Source organism: Mercenaria mercenaria, chromosome 2, assembly GCF_021730395.1.
Source record: "Mercenaria mercenaria strain notata chromosome 2, MADL_Memer_1, whole genome shotgun sequence".
NCBI classification, from domain to species: Eukaryota; Metazoa; Mollusca; class Bivalvia; order Venerida; family Veneridae; genus Mercenaria; species Mercenaria mercenaria.
In genome coordinates, this window is record NC_069362.1 from 21,120,725 (window position 1) to 21,145,399 (window position 24,675).

The 24,675-nt window shown below is 34.4% G+C and overlaps 1 protein-coding gene across 1 annotated transcript in view; it reads right to left on the bottom strand.

Moving 5' to 3' along the window:
- LOC123562016 (myocardin-related transcription factor B-like) overlaps positions 1 to 24,675 on the bottom strand; it is a 110,003-nt gene that overhangs the window by 72,283 nt on the left and 13,045 nt on the right. Inside the window, exon 2 of the mRNA XM_053531990.1 lies at positions 10,326 to 10,369. The gene's annotated coding sequence lies outside the window, so the exon portion shown is untranslated. The remainder of the gene's footprint in view (positions 1 to 10,325; positions 10,370 to 24,675) is intronic.

The window sequence follows — 24,675 nt, forward strand, 5'->3', positions numbered from 1 at the left end:
GATCCGAATTACATGTGTGGTTTATAACATCTTAAACTTCCCTCTCATCAAAGACCGTCATTGTTCATAAACTGATGCAGAAGGGCATTGGGACACAGAAAAAAAGGCCCATAAAATTATCTTGGTAAAACTGCTGTAAATAAATACGCTATTTCTCTTTTTTGTTGGAGCAACTGACTTGATGCTCACTAAAAGAAATGTTCCTGCTGTTTCTAAAACAAATTTTAGTTTGATGATGGTGGCTTTGTTTCTTTGAAGTGTTTCCTTTATGTTTCTACTGTATGAAGTATTTTTGCATATTTGAAGTAGACATAGAGGTTTTCACTTTATTTTCTATTGCAGTCAAGATAAATAAAATAAAATTTTATAAAAACAAAAAAGGAAACAACAAAATTGCAGAAAATTGCCTTCTGGTTGATCTGCAAGCATAATTATAATGCTTTTATTACAAAAAAACAGATTAAATTTATGAACAATTATTTTTAATTACAATGCAACAATAACATTTAAAATGTAACAATAACATCCTTAAGTCCTCAATAAAATCAAGGCCTGCAACAATTATATCTTCAGGATCAATACTGCCAGCTGTTACAACAATAGTGTACTCTTCAGGTTGAAGAATTTCATCTTTTCAAATGTCCCATTAGGTATAATTCTGATGCCCAATATGGGTGGTTTTCAAAATAATGAAGCAAAAGTGTGACATAGGGGTTAAAAATTCAAACTCATTTCTTTTGGTGGTCACCTATTTTTTATGATAGCAAATACTTCAAATTTGAAGGAAATAACTTTAGGAAAGTGTTGAGAAATGCCAATCAGAAAATATTTCAGCCTTTAATTCGAAAGTTCAGTGAATTTCCAGTAAGATGGGTGATAAATGTTACATGGTTTTATGACAAGGAAATATGTATAACAGTATTTTTTTCAACATAAATGATAAGTAATGGGTGTATGTGTATTGTGTGAAACTTATTTAATCATATGTTTGTGGACATTGGTTTTTAAAATCACCCTTTCTGCACAAATCTGACATGAAAATAAAACTTTACCTAGAAAAGTTGTTGCTGAATGCAATATAACTAACATATAATTATAAAACCTATTTTTTTCTCACACTTTGCATGTTTATAAACCACATGCCAAATTTCAAGAATGTCCAGTAATTCTAATTTCTAGAATTGTCAACTCAAAATTGAGTTATTCTACAGATGCACAGGGGACAGATACTGAAGATCAGTGTAATATTCATCCATTATTAGTTTTCTATTCATAAAAAGACTAATGGTAATCAACTTTAGACAAATACTATTAAAAAATTAGTTTATTCCACATATAACTTCAAAATTGAAAATTTTCACTACAAAAACATGAAAATTCAACAGAATGTAATGCTTTAAATAAAAAATAAGTGACTTTAAACATAACTAACGCATTGAAATAATTTAGTTTACATGAACTGCTTATTCAGAGAAGAAAAATGACTAAATGCCATGCATGATAAAACGGAATAGTAAAATTCATACATACTTTATAATTTTACTAAAAAGGGTGCACAGGGGACAAATTGTGTCAAAATATTTATTCATAGAATATGTTCATGGTAAGTAAAATTCTTTTAACTACACAATATTTACTAGTGAACATTTACATATGTAGGTAAACTTAAGAGCTTAAGAAGCAATAAAATTGACGTTTCCACTTTCAAACTTGAAAATTGGCAACTTCAGAAAAAATGCAAACAATGAATTTTAAATTGTCCAGGGTTTCTTATATAATGCTAAATTATCAAGTAATGCCTAAATTTTGCATTCACACTGCTAAGAATATAGAACTGCCACCACAAATTACTGGAATGCTATGATAATTGATATATGTAAAAAAAGGGTGCACAGGGGACATCACTTTTGGCTTTGTGAATATTTAACAGTCTGTAATATGTGAAGTTGAACGCTGCTTTTGTATCTGTTGTAACTCCCTTTCAAGGAAAATAAAGTAAAATCCCATTTTATTTAAAGAATAAAAGAAATCTGACACTTAACAACTGAAAAGGTGCACAGGGGACATTTTTAGGTGTATAGAAATTCATCAAGTTTCTGAGAAAGTCGATTTATTAAAGAAAAAAATCATACTGTGTCTTCACAGCTGAAAGGATAAACATCTTAGAAAAACATTAAGACTTTAAAAAAGTAATAGGGTTATGAAATTGTAGTGTTCAACATTTTAATTTAGTATTTTTTTCACTATTTTTTGTGAAGGGGGTTCCATCACAAGATGTGAAATATTGGTAACAATAAGATGTATGTAATGAAAAAGAAGTATTTTATTTAAATGTGCAGAGTTTAAGTTACATAAAAAAAGTCAAAGCTGTAACAATAAAGCATGATTTTAAAAAGTAAACTACAGTTGAAAACTATACTTCATGTAAAATGTCACACTTTTTTGGGTGCACAGGGGACAAAATTAGCTATATAATTTAATATAACTTGAAAACTGCTTGAGCCATCAAGATAAAATTGCAAACATTTATTGATTAAATTGATTTGGATATAATTTGCTCCAAAACACATTCTAAAACTGAACTGAATTAAAGTAAGGTGAGAGAGAAGAAAAAGCTTCATTATTTTGAAAACCACCCATATTGGAATATTCGTAAGCAGAGATAAGAGGCAGTTCCAATTCTGTAATGCAACCAAAGACTGCAACAAACATGTTTTCAGCATTATTAGAGTAAGCTTTTATACAAACAGCAAGACTTTCAAGTGTAGTATTTTGGAAGATATGCAGTAACAGAAGACAGTTTAAGTTCTCAAAACAATCCAAGATTATAGTAACAAAGATGTATTCAGCATTACTAATGTCAGTTTTTCCAGCAACTGCAAACTCGTCAGGCTGAGGATTTTCAATCACTGATATATCCTTCCACATTATTCTTCATTGTCGACGTTGAATTGTACAGTGATCGGAGCTAGCTGAAGATGCTCAACGTTATCAAAGACTTTAACCATGATGTCTTCCACATCATTACTGTAAACTGTTACAAAAACAGTGACCTCTTCAATCTGCAGTTAAATCTCCTTAGATATGTCTTTCAGCATCATTCTCCATGACAATTTCTGAATAAGTTCCTCAACAATCAAGGACTACCACCAGTGATGTCCTCAGCATCATTAGTGTCAGCTGTAACACAGACTGCAAACTTTTCAAGCTGCAGGTTTTCGATCATCTAACTCCTTAATATGTCCTTCTGCGTTTATCTTGGGCCAGAGAAAATAAATGTTTAGATTCTCATCCGAATTTTGAGAAAAAATGGGGCGGGTGGGCACTTTTTATTTTTTATTTTTTAATTTGGAAATATGGTATTGTGGAGGTCAATCTGACAAATTATATTTAAAATATCACTGTATTGATATTCTAGTGTGTATTGCTGTGTCTTTGAAATGCTTGTATATGTAAAACCCATTTTGAAATAATTTTGAAATGAACAAAATAATTTTATGTCATAAACTTTTATCTTGTTTATAATGTGATAGTAAATCATTTTGTCTGATGGTTGATTGTATCCTATACAAAAAAGTAAATCTACAACAACGGCAAATTTATATTTGTCTGTTCAGTGTATTTGAAAATTCAAAATATTTAGTTCTGTCGAAGTACAGCCACGATTTTTAAAGAAAACAATCAATCTGTCATTCCTGCTGAGCATGTGCTAAAAGCTATATACCCGTGGAACCGATGATGATGATGATATTGACTTTCGAGCTTAAAGTTTAAAATACGAGGAATCTAGTATTTCTACACTTGAAAAAAATCAGATATTTCTTAATTAGATGCACTTGCATGAACAGCATATTTTAATCCTATTTCCATATCTATGAAACAAATAGCGCGGTATTTCAGTATACTTTGCACGTGAAAATGGCATGTCAGGCTTCCCCACGAAGGCAAATGTCCATGTTAAACACAATTGAAATATTGAAATACAGACAACAGATACTTATTTCTAATCAATAAAAATCAATAACAATCAAATAAGGATAAGAAAATACATTGGCTTTACCTTTTTCTAAAAGTTTTTGAAATCGAAAGTAGGTTGCCAGAACGTCTGCTAGTCGTGTGAATTGCCGATATTTTATGATCATTTTTCTTAATTTGTTATAATAAGAGGTAATGTCATGGTAAATTTTAATATCAGATACTGTCAAATGCTGTTAAATTGTCTTTGCATTACCATAATATCTTAAACATTTTCTTTAAACTCTAGAATTATGCAATGTTTATGAAAGTGTACCAGTATCCGGACATGAAATTTTGGATATCTGGATTTTGACCAATAAAAAATTTCGAGGCGGGGGGTTTCAGATAGGAGCGGGCGGGGATGAGAATCTAAAAACTAATTTTCTATTGCCTTGATGGCAGTTTTGGAGTACTTGTAAAGTGATAGGAGCAGGTTTAAGTTCCCCAATACAACCAACAACTGCAACAATCAAGGCTTCAGCATCATTAGTGTCAGCTGTAACACAAACTGCAAACTCTTCAAGCTGCAGGTTTTCGATCATCTAACTCCTTAATATGTCCTTCTGCGTTTATCTGGATGGCAGTTTTGGAGTACTTGTAAAGTGATAGGAGCAGGTTTAAGTTCCCCAATACAACCAACAACTGCAACAATCAAGGCTTCAGCATCATTAGTGTCAGCTGTAACACAAACTGCAAACTCTTCAAGCTGCAGGTTTTCGATCATCTAACTCCTTAATATGTCCTTCTGCGTTTATCTTGACGGCAGTTTTGGAATACTTGTAAAGTGATAGGAGCAGGTTTAAGTTCCCCAATACAACCAACAATTGCAACAATCAAGGCTTCAACATCATTAGTGTCAGTTGTTACACAAACAAGATATAAGAAGCTCTTCAAACTGCAGTTTTTCAATCACCTTGATATGTCCTTCAGCATTTTTCTTTTCATGGCAGTTTTTTAATACTTGTACAGTGATAGGAACCAGCTGTCTTACTTATCTACTCCTACACTTTTCTACTGCTACAGAACTCTAAAACATCACCAAAATACTACTAATCAATACAATCTACTACAAAAAAACCACAGGTAACATTAAAATTCCAGAAACTGAACTGAACATAACAGCAATTTCGTCTTAATTTTTTTTTTTGCTAGATCGAAAGTGTTTAAAATCTGCTAGGCAGTATTATGCATTAAGATCAATCAAGTAAACACAGTTGGAATTTTGAAAACAGCTGTTCTACTGTAAATTCTTAAGACTATTATACTGTTAAGGTTGGAACAATTTCTTCAAAAAATAATCAACTTTAATGAAAATTTTAAAACTATTTGCTGGAATTGCACTTGAATGTTTGGGAGGTTCCGTGGTGTGAGTGTTGAGTTTGTTTGCTGATCAGCCTAGGTTTAAATTAAACTCTTGTAATATGTCATCCATACTTTCACAATTGCAACAATGATACTTGATTAGACAATAAATTTTTTCACTTAAACATTTCATTCCAACATAATTAGTATATACGGCTGATGTAGTAGTCATTGACCTATTATTTTTATTTTCCCCACGAAAGGAAATCCCAAATTCTGGAGACATGGAGAACACCAATGCAATGTTACATCTTTGCAGAGCACAAAGTGATTCAAAAACTCTATTTTCCCCAGTATTCCTAATCTCTGAACGGTTTATCCCAACAAATGGAGTACATTTTGGAAGAGGTACAAAAGGTCAAAAACCTATTAGTCAAAACTCAGACCCACCATTGCTAGTTTATTCATCCATAATATTGTGCAATTAATAAGTCACTAAAGATGAGATACAATATTAATGTAGTAACATCTTGGAATGTTTGTCAACAGGAAATACTTCCTTTTCCAACCTGTTCATTTGTTTTTCGTTGGCAACTCAGCAGTACTCATACCCTAAGTAAAACAAGGAATGCAAAAAGTTTTCAGGAATAATTAAAAAACAATGAACAATGGGCAAAGTGACTTATGTCATAACAGGTTTATAGTAATGCTTTTAATCCAAATCATAATTCCATTACTTTCTACCTAATGAAAAAATTCCAATTTACAGCTTTTTGATTTGGAAGCTGTGATAAAATAATGGCAAAAAGAGTGACTGTAGTTAATGACTCTTCTAGTTCTTTTAATGTAAAAAGAAGGCATCACAAAAACACCAAAACATTGAACAGTCTGAAAAAGTAATTTTCTAGACTGATCGTCTTTTGTTTTTTTCCAGCTCTCAAAAGTCTGCATTTGAATCTTTCTAAAAGCAAGTTATTGGCAATGTTTCATATCTTATAAAGGAGAAATGGTGTCCTGGAAGGAAAGCATGAAACCGTTGGGACTTTAAACTCTAACATAATGAAAATCAAACACAGAAAAACTTCTAATGTCAAAATGAGCAGAACTAATGACCTATGTAAATCACGTAAAGAAAATAACCATTGCATATTTAGTTGACAGTAAGTATGTTTATAAATTAAAAGCTAATTGGTTGTGACCTATTGTGGAACAGTACCAAGTGTGAAATAACTGACCGGTAATATTTGAATGTCCAATCTTACTGTTAGAATATAACTAAGCCGGTTACTTTAACTTGCTCAAGTTTTTTCCTCACTAAAACTTCACCGTGGCAGTAATCTTGCAACATCTTTACTCAAATGACCACAATATGAGCAATATTTGCTAAAAATAGAGATAAAAGCCTAAAAATACTAGTGTCTGTAAATTGGGTTTATTTGTGTATATTTCATTTCTTGATTAATTTAAGTTAGTTTTAAGTCATGTGTTTTTCTGAGAATTCATGAAACGCAGCTGGCTCTAATGCGCATGCAACTATTGTTCACACCATTTTTATAAGTGAACACACACTTTGCAAATATAAGCAAAAACAAAACTATGGCAAATATTACCCAGTGTACAGAGTCTGTAACAAGTGGAACAATACTGGTACACTAACACTAGAATGTGCTTAGCTATAAAACAGATCTCACTGTCTTTGAAGATGCCAATGTCCTGTCATAGGCACATCAGCTGAAATATATGACACTAACAATATCGTAAGTAAATTTGGCTGAAAGGACCACCCATTATCCCTAGTTTCCTGTACAGAGGATGTTCATTAAACCTTTCAATGGGGAAAAAAATATAATAAAAAAAAAAACTTTTCCCCCCAAACAGCACAGTGCCAGCTTCTTGCAAAAATATACCTTAGAGAAACCTGCATGTTCAATCCGACACCATTTCTCTGCAAGAAAATTCCTTTGAAGATTGCAGGAGATGGGTCATGTAGTGCCAATAGCCACTTAAACATTAATGAAACATTTCTCCAACTTAGACCTAAAACTCCCTAACTATCATTTACTTAAACTGTTTGGTAATTAGTGGCAATACAATTATCTATAGTTTTTTGGGCAAATTTTGGGGCAGATTAATCAAGTTTTATTTGATATAAGAACTCGCTAGACGAGCGCAAATTGATCTTTGGTAATTTGACAGTGTTTTGTACTATTCTACAAGTACATTTTAAAGCTGCTTTATTAGCATTAATATTCTACAGTTTCCTTGGAGGAAGCTGGATATATACAAAGTCGGGCTGAACAGACATCAAATCACTAAAATTAAAGAAAAATATATGCTTGGATAGAAAAGAAGTGGACAAAATCATTGGCTTTACCTATATTTCAATCAGAAAAAGATGCAAAGAAATTGCACACAACAGAAAGGAAACTTGAAAAAGATGTAGTTACATCAGACTGCTCATTATCATGTAATATTTTTTTGTAGGTAAGGATAGGTAAATTGTTTAAATCATAAATCAGTGCCAGTGCTTTGATTATCTGATGCACCTACACAATTTTTACTCTAAAGGTTATCTTATGGTAAACGAGAGAATAAAATAATGTTTTTGTTTGGGGATGCCTGAAATTTCCTGTTGTTTTTTTTTGTTGCACTGAAATAATGTGGCTTTCTAACTGTATTTAAACTACGAGTAACAGTCATTAAACGTAGCACATAGCTCTACGTTGAAAATGCCGAAATCCCTAATGGGGAGTACATAATCAAGTGGAAATTGCTGACTATGTCTATGATATTGTATTAGGGGCTCACTACCTTAACATACCAGATCTTGAATTTTGTACCAATTAGGAAGAAATTGTTCCATATACACTTTTTAAAATAGCATTTTAACGACATTCAATTTTGCTCCCCTTTAATGGCAGAAAATTCTATACCTGATAACAACCAAACTCATGACATGACGATGATTAACCTATGAACCTGATTGCCCCTTCCATCTTGTCTTTAAAAATTAAGTTCACTACGAACTAAAGTACCACTCCCTCTTTTAAGATTTTACTATGGATTCTCCTGAAGCAAGTAAATAAAATCTCTTCCACCCATTTTCAATAAACATCTGTAAGAAAGAACCTCTTAAATTACAGGAAACATACTTTTTGCTTTGACTTTATTGAGGTTCATTAAAATGGCAACTATGTGGTGTATTTCAAATATTCTTCTTATGATAAAATTTTATTTTAGAAAGTAGATCATTGTGCCAAAACATAATGCAGATGTACCTACCGTATTTTCCCGTATTACGGCCCCCGGGGGCGTTACATTTTCCAAAGAGGGGGCGTTTATTTGAGGTAAAAAAATAAAAAATGAAAATTTTTACAAAACTTAAAACATCGTTCAAACTAGCTATAAAGTGTTTCTGTGTTGTTTAATCCCCCTAAAACGTAATTATTTGGCATCCAATTTAATGCAGTGTGTCTTTTATGCATTTAAATACGGTACCTCGTGTATTCCATGTCTGGCTTTTTGACACGCTCGCCACACTACACATTACGTCATGACCCAAACAGCTGTGTACTCCGATAACATTTTCCTTAGTACATGCGGGTAGCTAATAGTGCAATACACAATGTCAATGGTTTGACACGCTGCTGTGCCTGCTTTAAAATTAAAAGTTCTTAAAACTGCCGAAGAAAAGGGTATATCGTAAACACATTGCTGCAAGTTTGTTTAAAGTCGGCAGGAAGCGTGTGCGCGAGTGGTGTAAAAACAAAATCAAAAATGTATTTACCGTTTAATTTTCTGTTACGTACCGTACTTAGTACAAATGTTTTGGCTTTACGGTACATGGACTGTTTAAAAGTGTGTTTAATTTTTAATACATTGGACTTTAGTACTGTAAATTATTTATTATGTGGACTTATAAAAATGAGGTAGGTGATTTTTTCCCGTTCTTGACTTTTTCCCCCTCCAAAATGGGTGGGGGGCGTTAATTAGAGGGGGGGGCCTTAATTCGGGAAAATACGGTATACATGTTCATTTTATGTTTCAATATTTTAACTAAACTTACTGCAATACTTCCTCTGATCTTACACATCTTTAATGACATTAACATCAAGATTTCACAGTTGGACAGCTGCAGATTATGAACTTTAAACAAATTGGTGCTACATGTAAAGATTACAGCAAAAGTCCTTATATTTTCACCAAAACATACACACACATCCTTGATATTTTTTAAGATATTTTATGCATGTCCAGGAATAATGAGTTACATATTTAGAGTTTTATTATATATTATCCCTTTGATGCTGCTTGGAACTGTCAACAATAAACTGTAACTGCTTCGTACTTTATAATCATAACAATGCCCAAGATCTTGACAATAGTGTTGAAACTGAAAATTAAATCTGAGAATGCCTTATTGAAAGTGGGAGGTCATCTTGAAATACTTATCACATGATTTTCAAGGACTGACTATTTGAAGATTGATTAATCTGTCTCTCTAGGCCATGGCAAATAAATAGGTACGGCCAACTATTATTCGTAAAAGAACAACTTTAACTTCAGTACAAGCCGACTCTTACCTGTGACCCTGACCACAAATACCAGATGCTGCTACAAGGTGATTCTACACACAAACTGCAAACTGTGTGAAACAGTCACAGAATGGCTGTATAATTATGGTAACTGAAACCAATGTTTTACATGAACTGGAGAAAAATATGAAATCAGAATAACAATGCGTGTACAGCAACAAGTAAACAAGTGTGGCTTAATATGTAACATATCCTACACAACACATCAGTATTCATTCATTTCACAAGAAACAAGTTTCACTGACAATTTATAATACTTCAACAACTGCAACTTCCCTGTTGGTTATGACATTAAACATTTTTAGTCTTGGCATATTTCTTTGTCTGAACTTTGGCACTCAGTTGCTGGAAGCTCTGTAAGTGCAAGAGCACTCAAATATTACAAAATTTAAAACTATGAAAAAACCTCACCTTATAGGCTGTCTTCTAGAATTTCTGTGCTGTTCCATACAAGCCTGAAAATATAAAGAATAACCACTAAATTTTAAAAACAAATTTCTACATGTAAAAGGATTACCAATGAAAAGCTTGTAAACTGTTAAGGGTGTAAAGTCACAAAATGTATAAAATGCTTCTTGATTTTTTCCATGACCACCCTACACCCTACAGAATTTTAACTTCCCATATTAATAATAAATAAGTCTTTGTTCTTTTTCAGCGAATTAATCAACAAGCCAGAGAATTTGACAACATTGCCCAAAGTTTAAGGCAGATTCTTGGCAATGGCAAAACAGAACAGCAATAGAACACAACTCCAGATAAAATTTTAGACCATACAACAAAGAACATGATCTTGAGTCAGTGAGCCAAAATTGCTCTTCAAAAAATACCAACACTGGCAAGTCTTAACTGTTGGGCAGCAGTTCTGTAAACACGTGGATCACCCTGAAAGTTATTCCTGAACATGACATTAAGAACAGGTACATAAAGCCAACAAAAAAGCATCTTCCAACAGCCTCATAAATCACTGCCTACAAAATATTTACAAAACATTGGAGAACAAAAATGACTACAGCAGTAACAGCATGATTACTATACCAAAGACACTGTCAAACTTGGTATGTTGACTTAAGAAGTCAGTGACACAGAAGTTATTGTTCTGTAATCTGGGGCTGCATTGACACTACTTAAACTAGCTTGTAAGATGCTGATAAACAAAAAAGTATGCTGTTATCTGAAGCATTTCTTCGAAAGTATACTATTTCTGTGCTGCATAAATTAATAGATTTCATAGACTAACTTCAGAAACAGAGTTTCAGTTTATTTCATTTTCTCTATATAACTAAGAATGTTTTATATGGAATCAATTTTAAGTTTGATTATCTTTTAAACTTGAAGCAATCATAAAAACAGCTGTTCTTTCTTGGAAATTACTTCAAAACTGAATTAAATTTTGATTTCTTTTCCTTAAATCATAATTAGTTTGCACTTCCTTAAAATACTATTTGTAATGTTACATCTGGTTAAATCTCTGAAAGAAACCTGGAGGCTATTCTATTTCACATTTTGAAAAATAAGGACTGAAGTTGGGGCATGAAAGGCTATAGCTGTAGCAAGATGATATCCAGGAGTTAAACTGACAAATCAAGTACGAATATCTGTAACCTCTGGGAATTGTTGAATCTTGATCTTTGTGACCAGTTAGCCTAATATTAATTAATTTCTATTAAGAAGCTTTATTAATCTTGAAACAGATTATTTTGTGTACAATAATCAGATGAGTGCTACCATCCGAAATGTAAACAAAATATTAATTACGTCAAGCTAGTAGTTTTGTGTTCTTGAATAGAAAATATCAAAATGTTTGAACATTATTTGAATAGCGTTATTCAGATTTCTTTAAAAAATCCAAGTGAAAATAAAAACAGTCATCTTATTTTCAAACAAAGTTAAGTTTTTTAAGTTGAAATATGGAAATATTGTGAAGTAATATGACATGATATTGGATGCTATATTTTCATCTTTTTCTAGTGACATGCATACCTAGATGCTGATGTTTTGATGATAGAATTCCTGTTTGTTTAATCTTTAATTGCTGGACACAATTGATTCTGCCTTTGCAACCAGTGCAAGTCATAATCAGCTTGCACATCATTCTGTGCAGTCTGATCATGACCTGCACTGTTCGCCATTCAGTCAGTATCTTTATCAGTATGCACCCCAGTTAACGCTACTGTCCAAATTCAACTTCATTATAGAAATTAAGCAGGGTAAGGGTTGTAATGTCTCACATAATACACATTTACAATAGAAATCAGTTCACTGTTTATAAAGTTGATTGTGTGTGTAATGAGATTTGTGGTTCTAGCCCTGACTTGTGGACTGAATCAGTTTGTTAAATGACCAACAATCTGCAGCCCTATGACACCAGAAATAACATTATATACCCATCATATGAATTTATAAACATCTTGGGTCATTCTGACACTTGCAACAGTGACTCAATTGTTTTTTCAAGCAGCTCTTAAAATAAAGCTTTTCAACATGATTTTTTCTAATCAAGTTTCTGCTGCCCTAAAAGTGGCACAATAAACTTTATGACAACTTAATTTTACTACAACCTGCCCTTTATAGATAATAAAGGACTTCTATATGGTTTGTTTTTCTGAAAGTGGCCTACACTTACACTGAACACAGCTTTAAATCAATTAGGGATCATTATGGCAGGAATGTTCCAATACAGTCATGATTTCCAGAGCAAACATATTCCGCCCCATTCATACCTTCCAGGATTATTTCCAGATTGTAAGTAAATAAGTCATTTTTCACAGACAGTCCATACAATGGTCAGTTCTGAAAGCTCAATTACCACTTTATGAAAGACTCTCACCAGGTGAGGGCAGCCTTCATTACTGGGATGATGAATGCATAGTGGAAAGCAGGCAAGAGGTCATAAACCTTTCTTATAAAGTACTACCATTCCCTTGGTCAAAGACTGAGCTCTGAATCATGGCTTTACAAGGTCAGAATTTTTACCAAATCTAAATGAAACCTAGTTAGAATGTATGCTTAAATAGAATCATAGATGCCTTTCATACTGGGTCAACTATGTCTACAGATGAATCATTAATTTTATCAATGTTTAAAATTCATCCAAGGTTTCACAGGACTCAACAAATCCTCTTGTTTACTCCAACATATGAGTAGAAATCAGCTCTGAGTGAGTGGAACTAGCTGTTTTACTCATCCCGCAGGACTAGTACAATTCTGACCAAAAATATAATAAATTCAATTAAAATTAAGCCCTGACGGAAGTGGACTTCTTGTTTGCAATCCTAAAATCATTCCCTTCCATCAAGGTACCGCATTATGATCTTATTAGCTAGAGACTTAATAGTCAACAATAAAATTTTTCAATGACTTTGAAGTATATGCAGTAGAAAAACATCAAATTTCCTTTAAGGTTTCGATGGAGGCCTTGAGAAACAAAAATCAAACAAAACCAAATCATAGAAAGAAAGAGTTGTTTGACATGAAAATTGAACAGCATGTAAAACATGTATATTACATTACGAAACAAGTGTCAGTATACTGATATAAACATTGAATTCCGGAAAAGGGCTGCCTAAAGGGGCTCCACTTCCGGGCAGTTTAACGCCTTTAAAAACTCACCATTTTCAAAGAACAGTTACACATGTTCGTTTTGATGCATTTGCAATAGCGTGCGAGTGGTGAAATTTCGCATAACAAGGTGGAACACAGTTTTCAGCAATTGTTTATCTTTATTTCTTTACAAATGGCATTCATTTTCAAAGGGAGACAACTGTTCCCGATTATTTTAAGTACAAATGGCATTCATTTTCAAAGGGAAACAACTTTTTCCGATTATTTTAAGTAATCTTTGAGAAAAAGTTGTCTCCCTTTGAAAATGAATGCCATTTGTAAAGAAACAAGAGCTGTCTCCGTAGGATGACACATGCCCCCGATGGCACTTTGAATGAATAGTTATGGCCGATGTTAAGAGCTTAGGACCTTTGACCTACGGAGCTGGGTCTTGCGCGCAACACATCGTCTTACTGTGTCACACATTCATGCACAGTTATTCTAAAATCCATGCATGAATGACAAAGATATGGACGGGACATGCCCATCAATGCACTATCATGAAAAATGATCTTTAACGTCTAAGTGTGAACTTGACCTTTGAGCTACGGACCTGGGTCTTGCGTGTGACACGTCGTCTTACTGTGGTACACATTTATGCCAAGTTATTTGAAAATCCATCCATCGATGTCAAAGATATGGATGGGACACGCCCATCAATGCACTATCCTTTAACGTCTAAGTGTGACCTTGACCTTTGAGCTACGGACCTGGGTCTTGCGCACTGCACGTCGTCTTACTGTGGTACACATTCATGCCAAGTTATTTGAAAATCCATCCATCGATGACAAAGATATGGACCGGACACGCCCATCAATGCACTATACTTTAACGTCTAAGTGTGACCTTGACCTTTGAGCTACGGACCTGGGTCTTGCGCACTGCACGTCGTCTTACTGTGGTTCACATTCATGCCAAGTTATTTGAAAATCCATCCATCGATGACAAAGATATGGACCGGACACGCCCATCAATGCACTATCCTTTAACGTCTAAGTGTGACCTTGACCTTTGAGCTATGGACCTGGGTCTTGCACACTGCACGTCGTCTTACTGTGGTACACATTCATGCCAAGTTATTTGAAAATCCATCCATCGATGACAAAGATATGGACCGGACACGAAAATTGCGGACGGACCGACAGACTGACAGACAGTTCAAAAACTATATGCCTCCCTTCGGGGGCATAAAAAAGATAAACAATTGCTGAAAACTATGTTCCACCTTGTTACGTAAAAATTCACCACTCACACGCTATTGCAAATGCATCAAAACAAACATGTGTAACAGTTCTTTGAAAATGGTGAGTTTTTAAAGGCGTTTAACTGTCCGGAAGTGGAGCCCCTTTAGGCAGCCCTTTTCCGGAATTCAATGTTTATATCAGTATACTGACACTTGTTTTGTTAAGTAATATACATGTTTTACATGCTGTTCAATTTTCATGTCAAACAACTCTTTCTTTCTATGATTTGGTGTTGTTTGATTTTTGTTTCTCAAGGCCTCCATCGAAACCTTAAGTGAACTGCATGACAAGTAGAAATTAGAGCAGAACAAGTGAACATTCTAAGTAGCACAACTTGCTTTCCAACAATTGTCTAGCCCTGTTAAGGCAGCATAAAACTCATCTAATAATTATTCAGCTAACATTTTGAGCAAGTTTCATAAAATTTTGCCCACACAGTGACCTCTAAGAGCATTAAGAAAAGCATTGTTGATGATGATGATGATGATGAAAATGATATAAGAAGATCTTGAAAACTTTTGCACTTCATATTCAAGCTAAACTGCACCAATCTGCTATGCTTTGAAACTACAACCAACCTCCTCTGGCACAGTTACCTAATGCATGTCACATACACTGCTGACCTCTGTTTACTGATGTTCCAAACTACTATATGGCACAGTAATGTCAAGACTTATTTCACCCTAAGGTTAAGTTAACAATCTTACTTCTTTGAACTCTCTATAGGTATGTCAAAAGTAATTTATCCATCATTTATTTCTGTTCTACTTGTTCTTATCAGATATAATATACTTATATAATATACTTGAATACTTATGATTTTTGTAGACAAGTCATTCCTATAATAATCACATATTTTTATGTATTAGAATCGAGGTATTTCTTATACCTTAATATAAATATATAACACTAGTGCAATGGCCTGGGCAAAGAAAGTTTGCTCTATAACTGACATCTGGAAAATTTCTGTTCTTTTGAAAACAATTCTGCAATAAGTTAATCAAATTTCATACAAAAGTGTAACAAATGTATAAATTTCTCATTTACAACATGGTTCTACTTTAGTTTCTAAATCGAGCATTTCTCTGTGTGCAGCATTCTGAGAATTCTTTATCAGATATTGCAAAATAGTAGTTATTTTTGTGTATACAATAGTATCATCTCTATAGGTTATAACACACTAAATAGTTGTTGTTCTTTATTATATATAAAATTGACCTATTTCCAATGGCACAGCACACATCTGGACCTATTTTAATGTCTGTAACCTACATTTTCTTGAAGAGTATTGTCAATGCTAAATAAAAATCAAAAGAAAAGTGGGGTCATGTTTGATGCAAGAAAAATAATTTCAGTCAAACACACAAACAGCAAAATCAGCTAAAATATGAGACCCCAAATTACTCTGGTGGTGTATGATCTAAGTTTCCATGAAAAATTTTGTCATGTGGTTATTTCATTATGAAAATGCTACCTAGATGTCAAGCATAGATCTGTCATGTGATTTTAGCAAAAATAATTGCAAAGAAAACAAGAGGGCCAAGATGGCCCTAGGTCGCTCACCTAAGAAACACACCATAACAGTGTAAAACATGTCTGACCTAGTGATTTCATGGAAACAAATATTCTGACCAATTTTCATTAAGATTGGACCAAAAAATTGGTCTCATGCAATAAAACAAGCATTTTCTTAGATATGACCTAGTTTTTGACCCTAGATGACCCATGTTCAAACTCGACCTAGATTTTATCAAGGCAATCATTCTGACCAAAATTCATGAAGATCAATTGAAAAATACAGCCTCTATCACATACACAAGTTTTTTCTTTGATTTGACCAAGTGACCTAGTTTTTGACCTCAGATGACCCATATTTAAATTCGACCTAGATTTCATTAAGGCAATCATCCTGACCAAATTTCATAAAAATCAATTGAAAAAAACAGTCTCTATCGCATACACAAGATTTTTCTTTAATTTGACCTAGTGACTAGGGGTGTAACGATACATCGAACTATCGATGCATTGCGATACTAAGTATCCCGATAGCATGCATCGATAGAAAAGTCACGATCCAATAACAATCGCCGATAGTTCCTTCAACAATCGATAGTTTCGATAGTTTTGAAATTTTAGTAAATACAGAAGTAATTTATAATTTATAAACCAAGAAACAGAGCCAGCTTTCATTTGCGCCTCGGAAAATGTTTACGTCATCATTACAATAATTACCCTCACGGAATTTAACTACCATAAAGGACTGAGAAGTCTGGGAGACAATTAATAAATTTAGTTTCTTAGAAACTGTGATTAAATATATTTAAATAACCTGTTAATGTTAGATGAGAAAATGTACTATGGACATTGAGAAAGAAAGCTGCTTGTATTGTACAGCAAACTGTTTGGTAGGGCCCTTCATTTAGTGCTGGTACACCTTAATCCGATCCGTTAATTTTCGTCTTTTTCGATGCTTTGGGTTATTAAACATGTTGACATTCGCAACAAAATGGCCGATTCGTTTGAGTATACCTTGCATAGGTTTATTGTTTTACTTATTGTTCCAAAGCCAAGTAAGGCAAGAAATATTTAATGTTAGAATTATTTCTGTCCATTTCATTTATACAAACATCTCAATGTGTGTTAACAGCAATTATAAACAGTGCCGTCTCTTACACTGTGTAACAATGCCAGTTGGTAGCTTTACTGTATAAAATATGATGGCCGATAACTATTGCAATAGTATCCCAATAGTAACCTGCAATAGAATAGTATCGCAATAGTTTTTAAGCAATATCAATAGTATTGCAATAGTCAAAATTGGCCTCAATAGTCACCCCTACTAGTGACCTAGTTTTTGACCCCAGATAACCCATATTCAAACTAGACCTAGATTTCATCAAGGCAATCACTCTGACCAAATATCATGAAGATCAATTGAAAAATACATCCTCTATTGCATACACAATGTTTTTCTTCGATTTGACCTACTGACCTAGTTTTTGACCCCAGATGACCCATTTTCGAACTCAACCTAGATTTTATCAAGGTAATCATTCTGGCTAAATTTCATGGAGATCAGTTGAAAAATACAGCCTCTATTGCATACACAAGTTTGTTTTTTTTATTTGACCTAGTGACCTAGTTTTTGACCCGAGATGACCCATTTTCGAACTTGGTCTAAATTTCATCAAGGTAATCATTCTGACCAAAATTCATGAAGATCAATTGAAAAATACAGCCTCTATCGCATACACAAGGTTTTTCCTTGATTTGACCTAGTGACCTAGTTTTTGACCCTAGATGACCCATTTTTGAAATCGGCCTAGATTTCATCAAGGTAATCATTCTGGCCAAAATTCATGAAGATCAATTGAAAAATACCGCCTCTATCGCATACACAAGGTTTTTCTTTGATTTGACCTAGTGTCCTAGTTTTTGACCCGAGATGACCCATTTTCGAACTCGGCCTAGATTTCATCAAGGTTATCATTCTGACCAATATTCATGAAGAATAATTGAAAAATACAGCCTCTATCACATACACAAGGTTTTTCTTTGATTTGACCTAGTGACCTAGTTTTTGACCCGAGATGACCCATTTTCGAACTCGGCCTAGATTTCATCAAGGCAATCATTCTGACCAATATTCATGAAGATCAATTGAAAAATACAGCCTCTTTCGCATACACAAGGTTTTTCTTTGATTTGACCTAGTGACCTAGTTTTTGACCCGAGATGACCCATTTTCGAACTCGGCCTAGATTTCATCAAGGTAATCATTCTGACCAATATTCATGAAGATTAATTGAAAAATACAGTCTCTATCGCATACACAAGGTTTTTCTTTGATTTTACCTAGTGACCTAGTTTTTGACCAGAGATGACCCATTTTCAACCTCAGCCTAGATTTCATCAAGGTAATCATTCTGACCAAATTTCATGAAGATCAGTTGAAAAATACAGCCTCTATTGCATACACAAGCTAAATGTTGACAGACAGACGACAGACAAGACGCCGGACATCGAGTGATCAGAAAAACTCACCTGATCATTGCTCAGGTGAGCTCATAAGAAAAATAGCTCTACAGAGCAAAAAAAAAAAATGAGAACTATTTGTATCCGCCATTATGCGACTACCATTTTTATCCCCCGACGAAAGTCGGAGGGATATAGTTTTGGCGTTGTCCGTCCTTCCGTCCGGAGCCATATCTAGAAAATGGTTGGGAATATTTATTTAAAACTTCATATACGTGTTCACTACTATGAGTTCTTGCGGCCCGTCAAGTTTCAGTCAGATTGCCCAAGTAACACCAGAGTTATGGCCCTTAGAAGTTTCTAGTGTTAACTATATAGGGTACTATAAATATGGCAATTTCTGCATCATAACTTTTGATATATTTGACCTTGAACTATGAAACTTTAACAGAATTAAGAGCACTATAATGTGGTTGTGCACACACAATTTCGTATGGATTTCTTTTGTAACTGCAGAGTTATTACCCTTTAATTGTCTAAAAATCCACACATTTGTACATAACAAACTTGCCATTTGGCAGAATTTCATTAAATTTCTTTCATTCTTTTCTGTGAACATTTATTATAAACATGTGAAGTTGCGCATCCACACCTGGTCGCCCACTTGCCTTGGACACCCGGGGTCAAAACTGACCCAACCCCAGGGGTCACTTGATTTTACATAGGAAAATCTTTAAAAATCTTCTTCTCAAAATCCAGAAGCCCTAGGGCTTAGATATTTGACTTGTAGTATTGCCTAGTGGACCTCTACTAAAGTTGTTCAAATCATGACCCCAGGGTCAAAACTGACCCCGCCCCATGGGTCACTTGATTTTACATAGGAAAATCTTCAAAAATTTTCTAAAAATAAACCAGAAGGCCTAGAGCTTAGATATTTCACATGTAGCATTGCCTAGAAGACCTCTACAAAATTTGTTCAAATCAAGACCCCAGGGTCAAAATTGACCCTGCCCCAGGGGTCACTTGATTTTACATAGGAAAATCATTAAAAATTTTCTTAAAATAAACCAGAAGGCCTAGAGCTTAGATATTTCACATGTAGCATTGCCTAGTGGACCTCTACAAAATTTGTTCAAATCATGACCCCTGGGTCAAAATTGACCCCGCTCCAGGGGTCACTTGATTTTACATAGGAAAACCTTCAAAAAATTTCTAAAAATAAACTAGAAGGCCTAGATCTTACCTATTTGACATGTAGCATTGCCTAGTAGACTTCTACAAAATTTGTTCAAATCATGACCCCCGGGGTCAAATTGACCCCGCCCCATGGGGTTACTTGATTGTACATAGAAAAATCTTCAAAATTTTCTAAAAATAAACCAGAAGGCCTAGAGCTTAGATATTTGACATGTAGCATTGCATAGTAGACCTCTACAAAACTGGTTCAAATCTTGACCCCCGGGGTAAAATTGGCCCCACCCAAGGGGTTACTTGATTGCACATCAGAAAATCTTCCAAAAAATTTCTAAAATCTTCATAAATTTCCTAAAAATAAACCAGAAGGCCTAGATCTTAGATATTTGATATGTAACATTTCCTAGTAGACTTCTACAAACTTTGTTCAAATCATGACCCCCGGGGTAAAATTGGCCCCGCCCCAGGGGTTACTTGATTGTACATCGGAAAATCTTCCAAAATTTTTCTAAAAATCATCAGTTTGACATTAGAAACATGTAGCTCATATTACTCTGGTGAGCGATCCAGGGTCATCATGACCCTCTTGTTTTTCATTTTTAATTTTCCATCAATATTTATTATCAACATGTGAAATTTTGTTTCCTCTCCCGTTCCCCCGCACCCCCACACCCTTAAAAAATAAATATATATACCAGGGCTCCGGAAATTTTGGTAACTCAATCGGTCCGAAAGTTCAAACGAAAATCCTGACATCGGCGCTACCCCACACACCGCATTCCCAATATTACATATTTTGTAAAACGTGATAGAGAAAAGAAATAAGCATGTCATGCATTAAAACTGAGTTAACGGTCACCGTGAGTTACCATACAATGAAGACAGTTATTCAGTGTTATGTGTGATCGTTACTTTGTTTAAATTTCGATGTTTTTCCTGCAAGGATAAAATTGCCGGTATTGACACCGTGTACGTAACTAGTCTAAAAGCCAACGCACGTGACTTCGGTACCGTAAACACTGCAGATACTTTGTCATGTTTCCTCATTCTTTGACGGAATTCTATAAAATACAATGCGTCAAAGTGAATTACTCGACACATATTCTCCGCTAAACAGCCTCAATATTTTAGGAATACTCTGCCGCGGACCGAATGTGTACGTTATGTGAACGCTGAGATCGAATTTCCCGCATGTATAGTACCAAAAGGTCACGCGGGTTGGCCACAGATATTTTCATTTCACTTACATTGTACTTCAGTAAGCAACTACATTTTATAAACTTATATGTTCTCTTCTGATGTAAACAAAATTTCATTTTGAAACGTTTTTTTTAAAAGACCAATTTGATAAACAGCGCCACTTCGGTTTTCTTTATCATTCATGTCTGCCGGTCCATTTTTTTTTTCTTTTTCTTTTTTGTAGAGTTGGGTTTCAAAGACGATTTTCTGCACTTGTTTCAACTGGAGCCCCAACAAATGAATCATGTAATTTTTTCTTATCAAGTAATTATAGAAAATATTTTTATCGGTTTTCCGTGTGATGTCTCTTTAAATCAAAGACCTATAATGTACATGATTAAATGCAGAGACCATTTGTTTTTTACCCGTGATCAGACATAACCTTTTGAAATAAACCATCTGTCGGATTCTAAAAACAAGAGGGCCAAGATGGCCCTAGGTCGCTCACCTAAGAAACACTCCATAACAGTGTAAAACATGTTTGACCTAGTGATTTCATGGAAACAAATATTCTGACCAATTTTCATTAAGATTGGACCAAAAAATTGGTCTCTTGCGATAAAACAAGCATTTTCTTAGATATGACCTAGTTTTTGACCCTAGATGACCCATGTTCAAACTCGACCTAGATTTTATCAAGGCAATCATTCTGACCAAAATTCATGAAGATCAACTGAAAAATACAGTCTCTATCACATACAGAAGTTTTTTCTTTGATTTGACCAAGTGACCTAGTTTTTGACCTCAGATAACCCATATTCAAATTCGACCTAGATTTCATTAAGGCAATCAACCTGACCAAATTTCATAAATATCAACTGAAAAAAACAGTCTCTATCGCATACACAAGATTTTTCTTTGATTTGACCTAGTGACCTAGTTTTTGACCTCAGATAACCCATTTTCAATACCAACCTAGTTTTCATCAAGGCAATCACTCTGACCAAATTTCATGAAGATCAATTGAAAAATACATCCTCTATTGCATACACAATGTTTTTCTTCGATTTGACCTAGTGACCTTGTTTTTGACCCCAGATGACCCATTTTCGAAATCAGCCTAGATTTTATCAAGGTAATCATTCTGGCTAAATTTCATGAAGATCAGTTGAAAAATACAGCCTCTATTGCATACACAAGGTTTTTCTTTGATTTGACCTAGTGACCTAGTTTTTGACCCCAGATGACCCATTTTCGAACTTGGTCTAAATTTCATCAAGGCAATCATTCTGACCAAAATTCATGAAGATCAATTGAAAAATACAGCCTCTATCGCATACACAAGGTTTTTACGCGATATGACCTAGTGACCTAGTTTTTAACCCCAGATGACCCATTTTCGAACTCGGCCTAGATTTCATCAAGGTAATCATTCTGACCAAAATTCATGAAGATCAATTGAAAAATACTGCCTCTATTGCATACACAAGGTTTTTCTTTGATTTGACCTAGTGACCTAGTTTTTGACCCGAGATGACCCATTTTCGAACTCGGCCTAGATTTCATCAAGGCAATCATTCTGACCAAAATTCATGAAGATAAATTGAAAAATACAGCCTCTATCGCAAACACAAGGTTTTTCTTTGATTTGACCTAGTGACCTAGTTTTTGACCCGAGATGACCCATTTTCGAACTCGGCCTAGATTTCATCAAGGTTATCATTCTGACCAATATTCATGAAGAAGAATTGAAAAATACAGCCTCTATCGCATACACAAGGTTTTTCTTTGATTTGACCTAGTGACCTAGTTTTTGACCCGAGATGACTTATTTTCGAACTCGGCTTAGATTTCATCAAGGTTATCATTCTGACCAATATTCATGAAGATTAATTGAAAAATACCACCTCTATCGCATACACAAGGTTTTTCTTTGATTTGACCTAGTGACCTAGCTTTTGACCCGAGATGACCCATTTACGAACTCGGCCTAGATTTCATCAAAGTTATCATTCTGACCAATATTCATGAAGATTAAATGAAAAATACAGCCTCTATCGCATACACAAGGTTTTTCTTTGATTTGACCTAGTGACCTAGTTTTTGACCCGAGATGACCCATTTTCGAACTCGGCCTAGATTTCATCAAGGTTATCATTCTGACCAATATTCATGAAGATTAATTGAAAAATACAGCCTCTATCGCATACACAAGCTAAATGTTGACAGACGACGGACGACAGACGACAGACGACGGACGCCGGGACATCGAGCGATCAGAAAAACTCACCTGAGCATTGCTCAGGTGAGCTAAAAAGAAGTGGATCCCCGTCGAAATGATTTGGATCCAGTCAAAAACATTTGGAAACCAGTCAAAAATGTTTAATACATTGCAGTCGGCTGTCTGCAGACATTAAAGGATGTGCCGCGCGGGCGCTGATTGCGTCACGTGCTAATTAAGGACCGATTATCAAAGTGACAATCAAACCGACTGACACGTTTATTGATTAATCTGAGGGTGCGACCAACAATTTCCTGCTTGGCAGGTGGTCGTGTATTGAGATATCAGACCGAAATTTATACTTTTCTCCATTTTTACAGGACCAATTTTTTTCGTTTTTTCACTTCACGAATCGGTCTGAAAAGTCAAAAATCAGTCCAAAACCGACAAACTGGCAAATTTCCGAACCCCTGATATATACATATATATATTTCCATTCCTTTTTTTTTTTTTTTAAATGTTCAAACCTTCAACATGTTAAGTTTTGACTGCACAAGCCTTGCCCTCAGTCATGTTCAAGATATCTTACCAGTGTTCTCATAAGGACATCTGTTTTTTTAAGTTCAGAATCTGATGTACATGTTAAACAACAACACCTGGTGCCAAACCACTCAAAGACAATATTTCGTTCCAGTTAAAATTCAAGCTCATATTTCAGTTAACAGCATTTAATTTTAAAAGCTAAGCTTATTACAGTAAGCATATCCCATTCAAAATAAATTCTTTAGTCAGGATCAAAGTATCATACATTTATTATGTACTTTTTAATTAAACATTTGTTTTCTGTTAAATTGAAATTATTTGCTTCTTATTAACATCATTAACTTTTTGCCAGATATATTTTTTTGCCATTCCTCACCACAAACCCTTTCGGCGGGGGATACCAATTCATCCGATTTGCTTGTTTTATTTAGTGTCTGTATGCCTATAACCATTTCTGAGTTCACTGGCACTACAGTTTAGTAGAAATGTCAACTAAGATAACATGATTAGTTTGTCATATAATACATTTTGTCCTTTTCTCCACTGATTCTAAGAAACCTTTTTCCAATATTGAAATGCTCAAGAAGTCATAAGAAATCCATTTATACCAAGTGATTTTCACATATTTTTCCCGGTAGTATAATTTTCTTACATTCATAATGCCATAAAAGGCAAATAAGTACAAATTTTACAAGAAACAATGGCATTAATGTTACACAGCAAAAGTGAGCCAAAATAACCAAACCTTGTGATTCAAAGAAACAACACAATAACAGCAATTTATGGGCAATCTTAATGTTTC